We start from the raw sequence: 11,789 nt of genomic DNA, 5'->3' as shown, positions 1-11,789 counted from the left end.
AAGTATAGAAACAAACTATTCCAGAACATTCTAACTTCCAAGGAAGCAAGGAATTCATCAAATCATGTATTTTCTGGAAATATCCATTTCTGGACATTTTTGCTGTAACGTTCTAGGTACTCTTATTTTTAACTGGAGTTAACTGGAGTGGCTTGTAACAGCTGCTTACTGCAGGCTCTACTCATTCTTTCTGGATGCCATTGCTGAGAACCTGAACCAAGGCTTGTCGCAATTGGCACTATAAATTGCCACAGTTTTCTATGAAAGGCCCTGAAAAAGCCATTGACAAAATTACCTACTTGAGGACACCAGAGGGAGCCATCATTGGAAGTAGCAGGTGGACTGTCAGGCTTGAGGGTTGCCATTCTCTGATATCCAGTGTAAGTGACTCTAATCAGTGTGGAAAAGATAATATCAGTCTTTTCAAGTTTTCTTGTTAGAAGGTATGATTAGCTTTCTATTAGGAAAGTTAGTAAGTAGTTCAGAAATTTTGGGAAGAGGATAAGGCAGATATTGAAACTTTAAATTCTGCTTGGTTCCTTAGAATCTCTATGGAGTACATAATCCTGGAAACAGTTCATAAAATTCTGACTAATGGAAGATATATAAACTATAGCCAAATAAACATAGATGCTAGAAATATTGAGAATGGGTTAGTTAACAATAAATTGATACTGTTGTTATTTTCAATGGATTGGGCCTAGAACCTAGCTTATTGTGAAAATTTCTTTTAAAAAATTACCACAGAAAAATAGAATAAAATCAATATTCTATTCATGTCACAAACAACTTGATTGTCTTCAGTTACCAATATCATTTCTCCCAAAGAGGTGTGCAGATGTCCCTGAAAGCTCCCATTTGCCAGTGACAGAAGACAGCCATAAAGCCAACTTTTTTATTTGTGGTTAGATTCCAAAATGCTGAAATAGACTATAATAAAATGTGCTTTGTTCCTAGAAAACTATACAGCTTGTGTAACTTTTTATACACTACATTTTTTGCTTCTCACTTCAGGGATTTTTCTCAAACTTAATTTTCAACTAGCTCATGCTGAACAGACCTCAGTAATTTACACCACCCTCTAGCTTGTTAGTGAGTCCAGAAAATGCAATTTATATTTGACATCTTCTTCCTCATTCTCCATATTATATTTACCACTAAATCATCTGAATTCTCCCTCCAAATTGTGCCGTATGCCACTCCCTTATATCCATCTCTACTGCCACCTTTCTAACAAACAAACATCATTTCTTGCCTAAACCACTGCAGTAACCTCCAAATTTATCATCCTGTTTTCATTCTTGACCCTCTCCAATCCAGTTTTCACAGAACAGGCAGAGAACTATTTTTAAATCATAAATTGAGTTTCATGCTGTTTCTCAACTTAAAAAATTCAACTGGCTTTGCATTACACTGAGAATGAAATCCAAACTCCTAACTTTTGGCTACAAGATTCCAGTTGAAATGTCTTCCCCCTTGAGATTATGTGTGATGGATAAATTTCATTTACTTCTTCAGAGTCAGATATCTGAGTAGGAGCAGAGTGGGTTGAGGGCATTTAGACTGTCAGTCAACTCCCTACAGTTGGTTGCTGCAGCTCCTTTTATTTATTTACTTATTTTTTAAATGTTTATTTATTTGAGAGGGAGAGAGAGAGAGAGAGAGAGAAAGAGAATGGGTCAGGGAGGGGCAGAGAAAGAAAAAGAGGGAGACACAGAATCTGAACCAGGTTCCAGACTCTGAGCTGTCAGCACAGAGCCCAATGCAGGTTCAAACAAACTGGGAGATCATGACCTGAGCTCAAGTTGACTGAGCTTAGCTGAATGAGCCACCCAGGCACCCGCCCCAGCTCCTTTTACATGGGCATCTAGTTATAACTACTCACTCTTCTGCACTTTTGGGCCCAGATGTGGTAATGGTTTTACACTGTTGTTCACTCTGTTCACATCTTTTCTTATTTATTGCCCTACTCCTTGCTCACTCCCTTGTAAGTAGTCCTTTACTAAAATTCTTACAAATTACCCAGATTGCAGGTGCCATCTCTTTTTTTTTTGTTAGGAATATGACTGATAAAGCATCTGGCAGTTGGGGTGGCCTGAAAAATGGATTGATAGTTGAGGAACACATAGATAATCTTTTGATAGGGAGGGATAGGACACTAGTAATCCATGGCTTAGTGTCTTTTTTTAAAATGTTTATTTATTTTTGAGAGAGAGAGCATGAGTGGGGAATAGCAGAGAGAGAGGAGGCAGAGAGAGGAGCAGAGCCTCTAAAACAGGCTCCCCACTGACAGCCGAGAGCCTGATGTGGGGCTTGAACTCATAAACCATGAGATCATGACCTGAGCCAAAATCAAGGATTGGACACTCAACCAGACTGAGGCATCCAGGAGCCCCATGGCTTACAGTGTCTTTATGATAATTCAGAATTCCACCCATGTTGCACAGGCATAAGTGAATGTAGAAAGGCAAGGGGTGGAAATCAAGTGCTGTGGCACTTGGTCTTATGTTAGCAATAGTGACTATAAAGATTTGTAGATCAGTTGGCTGTTTCAGAAGATCCTGGAAATCATATGGGGTTAAAGGACCAAATTCAAAGTCATAAAAATATAATGCAGAGTACAAGATGGAAATCAGAAATCTTCAAAGACATCTTTGAAGGAGTCCTCTTATTTCCATAGTCACAGGGCAGATATGGCTGAGGACAAAGCCCAAGGCCTGATTATAAAGGCTGCAGAGTTGTAGTGCCAGTTCAAGTCTCAATCCCATGGGACAAAGTGATCTTACCTCCCTGTCCCATCTAAGGGAAAAGATTCCCCTTGAAATGAAACTTTTAATGACTGCTACGGAGTAAGATGTCCCACAAAGAAGTGCCAGTTCTTGGGGCACGTGGGGGATCAGTCAGTTAAGCAAAGCACTCTTGATTTCAGTTTAGGTCATGATCTCACAATCTGTGGGATCAGGCCCTCTGTCAGGTTCTGTGCTGATAGTTGTGGGTCTGCTTGGGATTCTCTCTCCCTCTCTGCCCCTTCCTCACTCATGCTTTCTCTCTCTCTTTCTCTCAAAATAAATAAATAAACTTAAAAAAAAGAAGTGCCAGCTCTCTTACATACACACCACCGTTTCCCTTCATGGCTCCTCTACCCATAGGACCACATTAGTTTGTATTAGCAGGAATCAGAAGCATGTGAGAGTGTAGATTCTATGGGTGTTACTTGATTGGACAAAAATGACTGATATACATATGCTCACCAAAGTTACAGAATTTAATGTGCTGCTTTAAGCACATAGGAATGATTTTAATCATTAGGTTGGCTAATTATAGGCTGGAGACATTGGTGACCTTTCATCAAAAAAGTGTCAAAGCCAGAATTTACCTGGCATACTACAGAAGAAGGAGTTAAAAGGCCCAGGGAGATAGCAATATTGGGTTCATTTAATACCACAAACTGTTCAAGTACTCCTCTAACCATACCTGTCAGGAGGGCCAGGAACACTTTCTTGACAAGGCATTATTTGAAAATGCCTTAGGTGAAAGGTTACTAATAGTCACCCCTGTAATCTGGAGATCATGGTTGGGATGCTCACTCACTCACTCACTCACTCTCCTTAACTAAATAAATCCCAACTTTGGGCTTTGTTGATTTCAGTAACAGCTAAGCGTTAATACTATGAATGACAGAATTAAAGAGCAAAGAAAAAAACCCTACTTCCAACATCCCAACATCCTGGTAGGATGTATTCTCATTTTACATAACGTTGTGAATCTAACGTCTTAGAAATCAAAAATATGAATTTTTAAATTTATTTTAAACAACTTTGTGATTTTTTTCTTGTGTTCTTTAAGCCATAGTCATTCAAAATTTTGTTTATTTGCTGTTGGCTTCTTAGCCCTTAAGCCTTTCTTAAAAACAGAGTCCAATTTGTAAAATTTATATTATATATATGCATATATATGATGTATATATTAATGTAAGTTTTATATATCTGTATACTTCAACTGACGTTAAAAGAGAGCTATAGATAAAAGCATGTGGAAAACGGTTAAGATTTTCTTTTGTTAGGCTCTGAAGAGCATGGTTGGAAATTCGCTGATCAACTTGTCAAGGTGATTGGCTTATTGCTTTTACAATTGTCCTTTCCCTCTTTAAAAGAAAGGTGATGAGTTGTTGCTATCAGAGACACTGTGTCCTTCAAAAACTCATAAATAATATTTAGTGACTCAGTAATTGCTTCAGTCAATTCCTTAAGTTAGGTTGGGATGTGTTATTAGGATCTGATAATTGGATGAAATTCAGTTTTTAATGTAATGTTTGATATTAAATTGTCCTGTTTTTACCACCTTACTACATATCTAGTTATTGACTGGCACAAGAAATTAAAGGAATGTTGCCTTTGTTTTGTTACTGTCATTGGTGGATATTTTTTCTCTTGCTATAGACCTACTAAAATGAAAGTTAATTTCAAGTTTATTTTTCAGGATTCAGGAAGAGAACATATATCAAACGAATTACTTGATAATATGGTAATATGAATAAGATTAATGAAATTTATCAAACATGTCAGTGATGGTTTTCTTATGACAATAGATTTTAATTCACAGAATTCGCACCACCTTACTTGAAATCAAGTTTTCAGAGATTAACATAATAGCAATAACAGCAAAAATAATGACTAATATTTGTTGAGCATCATGTACCAAGCCCTGTGCTTTAAGTACTTTATATGGATGATCTCATTGAAGTCTCAGATCAAATCACTATGTGATATCATATACAGTTTCACAAATAAGGGAATTAGATGTAAAGCGGTTAGGTAAATTTCCCATGGCCATAAACATAGTAAAAGTGACTAAAAAAGGCCATGTTTAAATCCATAATCCATGCTAAACTCTCTCCCTGTCGATGGTGCTTCTCTCTAATTATCATAGTAAGGAGAGCAGAAGATGGAGAAATTGGCTGTTAGTACTCTGAAAGAAGTAGAGAATTAGACATGAAAGGAAATGTAGAAGCCAACTAGTCGAACCATATTTTATTGAAAAAGAACACAAGGCCCAAATAGTATAACATAGCATCCAGATTGCTTAGGTTTACCTTTTACCAATGAAGAGACTTTAGGCCTCTTAATTCCTCAGTTTTCTCATCTATGAAATGGGAATGATATTAATAGAACCTACCTCAAAGAATCACTCTAAGATTCACATCACTCTTGTAATATGTATCTAGTTTTCCCTCTTTCTGAAGTTTAAGAACAAGATAATTCAGGCAATGTAAGAATTAAAAAGGATATCCTTTTGTTTTTAGTTTTATTATAAACTTAAAAGGAGAACTAAATAAATTGTTATCTACATGCATCACTTTGTATTCTAATTCCCAGAAATGTTAGAATAAAGAATAAGGAAGCATATGGCCAGGAACATACATAATAAAATTAAAAATTAGATTCAAATTTTTAGCAGGGATGAAAGTGATATGTTATCTTTGGTTTCTTGGAGCTAATTTGTAGACAGAAAAAGGCTTAGTGTCTCTAGTGGGATATACCACTTTAAAAGTAGCAGAAAACCCAACCAACATTCACCTGTCCAAATAATAGTTACTATCTTGGTTAACAAGAAACGCTGAGTAGGCAGCTCTTGGCATTGGTTTATCTATGTGATAACACCAGGGTTGCTGTTTCTGCAATTATATTGGCCTTCCTTTCCTGGCCAAAAGACCATTACTGTAGGTACAGAAATCATGGACACAGTTAAAGCATGAAATGGGAGGGAAAGGATGAAACTAGCCTCTTCTGTCCCTTTTATTAGGAAAAGCAAAAGCCTTCAAAAAGTCTTCCCAACACACTGTGCTAATATCACCTTTGCCCAAACCAAGGTCATCATGTATCCAACCGGCTTTCCAGTATAGGCAGGCAATGAATAGTAAAGAATGGACTAGTCAACAGTATTATTTAGATTTATGATTATTACATGTTGACCACATTTTTGTATTAGCTGTGATATATACTAATGGAAACAGGGAAAGAAACTACCACTTACAGAGTAACTATTAAGTTCTAGGATGTATGTTAGGTACTTTATGGTCACTATTTAATCCTCAAAACACCTTTGAGAAAATAGATGAATAAACTGAGATTCAGAAAGATGAATTTTATCCCAAATATCTTGTACATAATATTCTTTGAACCTGGGTCTGAATGACTTGAAAGTCTGTGTTTACAATTGGAATATGAAAAAATGAACAAAGCTGTAAAATAATAGCCACAAAGTTAGTGAATGCTTACTAAATGCCAGGCATCAAAAAGTTAACACATTGTAAAATAAATTATCACATTTATCCTCACAATAGTCTTATGAGATATTTTTGTCCCTATATCATAGATAAGTAAGTGGAGTCAGTGAAGGTGACTACCTGGTACAAATTTACTTAGCTACATATTTGGTACTGGGGTTGGTATCTAAATCTGAATAATTTGCTCCCAACCATTAAAATGGACTTCCATTTGCCATCTATACTTAGGAGAGTGTCTAACTTCCCATGATAACATGTGATGATTCTAGAATGAGTACAGAATATAACAACCAGACAGTTGTTAGAAATGTACAGTTGGGTTTTCCCCCATTTATCTGTTAAAAACTTCAGGATAAAGTCCCAGGCAAATGATTTTAGGAGAAGGAAAGGAAATATATGTAAGGCCAGGGGTGTCTGGCATAAATACTCTAATTTGCCTGATGGTCTGGAATAGTGTGAGGTTGGAAAAGACAGTTAAACTGAGGGAGTTCCTTAGAAGCAACTTGTTCTATCCCTCTCAATACAGTGTCATATATTCCTTATTTAAACATTTTTAATATAAATAAGACAATGGGAAAAAAAGCAGAAACAAAAAACACAGTACCTTAAGACCAGTATTTCTGCACAATTCAGTTTAAAGTTCTCCTCAGGGTATTGGAAAATTCAAGAACCAGAAGCTTTATGGAAGTGAAAAAAAGGCAAGTGTAAGGCACTGTTTTTTTAATTAGGAGATGATAGTATTAACTCAGCAGGAGCTTATAATGGACATGTGTGTATGTGGGGGGGGGGTGTAAGGATGAGAATGTTTTGTTTTTTTTTTGCCCCTACGTAAGTTCTCTGTAAAGAGGCTTTAAAGGCCTATATCCCTTCAAAGGTAATAATGAAGGGTTTCAGAAAGATGTTTCAGCACAGTTCACTGAGCAGAGTGAAAACATTTGCCGTGCGGATATCAAATACATAGGGGAAAAAAGCACCTATAATAACTGATGGCAACCAACAACTAGAGGAAAAAAAATTTAAAAACAGGTGTGAAATTTTATTGCTAGCACAACTATGATGAGTTTATAAAGTGAATTCTGTGCCTCAGGTGTCTGGCTTGAACATCTGAATTATCTTTTTTCTCAAGGTGTCTCTGTCAGTGGATCTGTTCATTATTCATTTGGACCATGCTAATGTGAACCTGTAACCTCTAATGATCAGGAAAAGTGACTTTATGCTAATCCCAAAGAGGGGATAATTAGGCATTACAAGTCCCTCTGGTCCCCATTAGTAATAACCACCCCTATTTGTACCTTGAAGCTATAAATACATGATATTATATTGTAATTTATAACATGGTTCTGTTTTCTTTTCCCTCTTGCTACAAGACAAACACATACATATTGAATCTCTGTGTTTTTTAGAATAATTAAAATATTTAAGATTTTATTCTAAACTTCTAATAATACCTTTAATAATTTCATGATTTCTTTATTCTAATGATAATGATTACAAATAATAGTCATCACTAAACATTTACTGAGTTATTGCTAAACACTAGACTCTAAATATTTCATGAGCCTAACCTCAGTTTTCTCAGCAACATTATGGAATATGTGCATTTATTTTATTTTAATTGAGCTCAGATCAAGTGTAGAAACCTTCATTGTTGTAAATATCAGTAGTAAAACCTTTCCATCACTGCTCAGAAATGATTAGTCTTTCATATCCCCTCCACCCTCACCCCAATCTCATTCATCAAGTCCTCAGTTATACACAGTCACCTTTATATACATGCACACACACTACAGACATAAGCCCTTATTGTTCTAAATTACTTTTTTCTTTTCAGAACTACAGGGATCATAAGTCAGTTACACTAGAAGGTCTGATGCTCAGAATTGTCTACTTTCATCACTGATCCACGTCAGTAAGAGCAAATCTCAGAGATCACTATTTTTATTTCACAGATGAGAAAATGATCCCCAGACAGATATTTAATTTGTTCAAGATCACATAGTTTATGAATGGAAAACTCATAAGTCTAGAGCCTCAAGATATAAGACAATGCTAGAGAAACTTAGATTGTACTGATATCCAAATTTAAGACTCTTATTTTAAAATTTTAAAGCTACATTGAATTATAACAGATTCCTGTTGGGAAAGCAGAAATAATTATGGACATTGCTCTTCACAGTTCACAACAATGCCTTTTGCCTATCTGGTGCTCCAGTGAATGTTTAGTGAACAAATAAATGAATTAGTAATGAAATATAGAGGAAGAGTTAATGCCTGAGAAATTTAGAATAATTCTATTAATTATCTTCATTCATTTTCAAAGCATTGAAGTGTGGATATTTGTTGCTACTCTGTAGTATGATTTCAGTGTTTTACATTGTTGACTGTACATGGATAATCTGTGTTCCATGTTAATGTTTCTATTGAAAATATATAATGTGTTTTGTATCACCTTTATCTGGATTTACCCTGGTCGACTGAGACACTTGTGAAGAGACACAGGACCAAAGCTTTTAGCTGGTAGGAGTTTAGAATAAATTGCCCCAAGATACGCCACTTTGACATGACTAATTTGAGCTGAGGACAATCAAAGACCAAAAATTCAGGAAGAAACTTTGACTTTTTCCTTAACTGCCTAAAGGAATTTAGGTAGAGGGCCTGCTCCAGAAATAAAACCATTGCCATAGGTAACTACATTATAATATGTACAGAGGTGGTAGAAAAGAAGGAATTTAGCATACAGTCTGTTTGTTAAAATTTCTCTGAATGTCTCCTTTTTTCTGTATGGTCCAGTAAACATTTGTTTGCCAAACATTTACTCTTTTTCATCTCTTGTGAATTCCTTTCCTTTCTTTTGAAGTTCCACACCTCTACCCTCTTATCTTGGTTCAGGATGGCATATATAAACATACCTCATTTTACTTTTCTGCTTTTGATCCTTTCATATATGTGGGATTCCTGTATCTCCAAAATGAAATTTGATTTTCTCCTGTTATTCTGTCTCATGTAAATTTAACTTTTTAAGCCCAACCAAAAGAATCTTGAATGGTAGAGAAAACTTCTTCCTCCCCAACAAGCTTATTGAGTAGAAACAAAACAAACAATCATGGGCAGCAGGGTATCTATCTCCTCATACTGTCAGGTTTCTCTATTTGCTTGCTGTCCAGAGGAACATTTTAATGAAACTGCTCCTCATACAATTTTTCTTGCTTCAGGAAATCAGATCATGGTCTCAATCTCATAGTGTGGCTTTTACACAAATTTTGGCCTGTCCTTCCTTGACAGTACTCCCATGTTGTACATCTAGATAACTGAGAAGTGACTAAAATATACACATTTTCCTTTAGGGTAATCTATAGAATATGGCTGTAAAGGAAATTAAATTGCTTTTTTCTTGAGGTTTGAAGAAATTTAGTTCACAAATCTTTAATGTACAGTATCAAATTCTTTGGGAAAAAATAGGAGCATAACACTGATCACATCATTTCATTTCATTTATCTCTGTCGGTGGCCAGCTCTGGCCGGGGTCCAGAGGTCCCTGAAGGATGGACGGTGTTGGCGAGGGAGAGATGAGAGCACCATGTGAATCTTTCTGGTCACCAGGCAGGCATCTCTGCTCTGACTGGGGCTCAACTGTATTTTATAATTAAGTGTTTGGGGGATGGCACAGAAGTGGCAGTTGCCTTAGACAATGTTTTCTGATGACAAACTTCTTTGATATGTAAGAATTTCTCAGAACATAGATTTGTAGAAGACTCCTGCATAACCTTTATCAATAGTGATTGAGGTAGGTGATTTAGATGCTTATCCTATGGGGAAGGAAGGTATCTTTAGCATACTAGACAATGTTTTTAGCATAAAAAGGGTGAAGTTACTTCTTTGTGGGCAGGGGTCAATAGCTTGTTTGTTTAAGGTAGAAGTATCAAGAAAAACAGTGTTGCTCTCATAATCACAAAAGAAGTTCCTCAATAGGTTCCTTCACAGGGAGCAATCAGCATATTCAAGGCCAGAATAAGTCACTCCAAATGCTGATAACAAATGCCTTTGGGGGGGGAGGGGCAGTGCTCCAAGCAGAAACAATTGGGTGGGGGGTGGATATCTGTCCTTAACTCTAAATTAGGCTCTTTGTCTCAGGGCCAGGCTCAGTTGTTACTCTTGTGTTCTTAGCCCCCTTTATTTTGTAAGTCTTGGATCTGCAAGGCCCATAGGAAAAGCCTTTTGACAATCATCCACAATGCTTTCATCTGAAGTCTCTTTTGAAAAGGCAGGAATATGCTTTTCCTTATGAGCAATCTGGGTGGGGAATATTGGTTTGATCTGAAATATTATGAGACCTGGTCAATATCAGCAGGCTCATTTCCAACATGAGCCAGTAGTAGCAGAAGGAGATACCAATTTTCGTTTCTCATGGCAGGAGCTGTACAAACGCTTCCATTTCCTCGCTATGATTGTCATCCAGTGAGGCCAGTGCGGCTCCCAGCAATTTCTAGTTGTCTAAAATCAAACAACTTAGTTTGGTATTCAAGGCTTCTCAGCCCTAACCCCAATATTATTGTCAGCCTTAAATCCAACTTCTTACGTATGTATGCTTTGCAAGGCCACATTGGACTGTAAATTATTTCCTGGACATACACTATGTTCTCAGTTCTTCATCTTGGTAGGCATTGTCTGACCACCCTACCGAAAATTATTCTTTTTTATTTCCTTGCTGTCCTGTTTCTTCATGACACTGTTTTCTTTTTCCTCAAAGCACTGACATTATATGACATATTTGCTTATTTCTGTTTTGTTGCACCTAGAAGACTGTTCAATCAATATTTGTTCAATGAATGAATAATTTGCTAAGCCAAAAAGTAACTTCAATTCTCCATGTTGACAAAAAAAGGCAACTTACTTTTCAGAAGCTTTAGAGTAGTATGGTGGGTCAGTTTGACTTAGCAGGCTTAGCAGTTTAAGCAAGGCTTTTTGTTTATTGTTTAAATATTTTATTTAATTTTATGCAGAAATTTCGGTGTTCATTAGGGAAACCTACCACTAGTTTTAACAAATTGACCATCATCAATTCTAAGAAGTTCTATAAAGTTTCTTGTGCCTAATGAGGGTTTTTGTTCACTTATCTGCCATGCCCTCAAAGAAAGCCAGATGTGACTTGAATGGAAATAAAACTCTCTCATCTGATATTATTCACATTGTGTTTTTATTTTGCCCATTGGTCGTAGCCTGTGATGACCAAGTAGCATTATGTACCAGTGGGAACTTGCAGAAGATCTATTGACATAGCTGCCAAAAGATTTTATTTTCTGTTTGGGATTTCAGTGAACTGTTTCCTCAACAACTGAATTGAGCCACTTAGAGATGAGCATTATCTTTTCTAAATTAAAAACTTAAATCCTGTCAAAAGTTAAAAGAATAGTATAATGGGTACACATATACCTTTCTCTTAGAAGTTATAATTTTTATCATTTTTGTTTGCTTTAAAAATGCTATCAATATATGCATTTTAAAT

The 11,789-nt window shown here is 36.2% G+C and overlaps 2 non-coding genes across 2 annotated transcripts; both read right to left on the bottom strand.

The window, feature by feature from the left end:
- Positions 1–7,902: 7,902 nt before the first annotated feature.
- LOC120248152 lies at positions 7,903–7,972 on the bottom strand. Its single transcript, XR_005532509.1, has one exon. It is a non-coding gene; the product is annotated as a small nucleolar RNA U2-30 (small nucleolar RNA).
- A 139-nt stretch (positions 7,973–8,111) lies between these two features.
- LOC120248153 lies at positions 8,112–8,188 on the bottom strand. The gene has a single exon (XR_005532510.1). It is a non-coding gene; the product is annotated as a small nucleolar RNA U2-19 (small nucleolar RNA).
- Between the last annotated feature and the right edge of the window lie 3,601 nt (positions 8,189–11,789).

This window comes from Hyaena hyaena, unplaced genomic scaffold, assembly GCF_003009895.1.
Source record: "Hyaena hyaena isolate Hyena2069 unplaced genomic scaffold, ASM300989v1 scaffold_570, whole genome shotgun sequence".
Lineage (NCBI taxonomy): Eukaryota > Metazoa > Chordata > Mammalia > Carnivora > Hyaenidae > Hyaena > Hyaena hyaena.
This window is presented reverse-complemented; position numbering and strand designations above follow the sequence as displayed.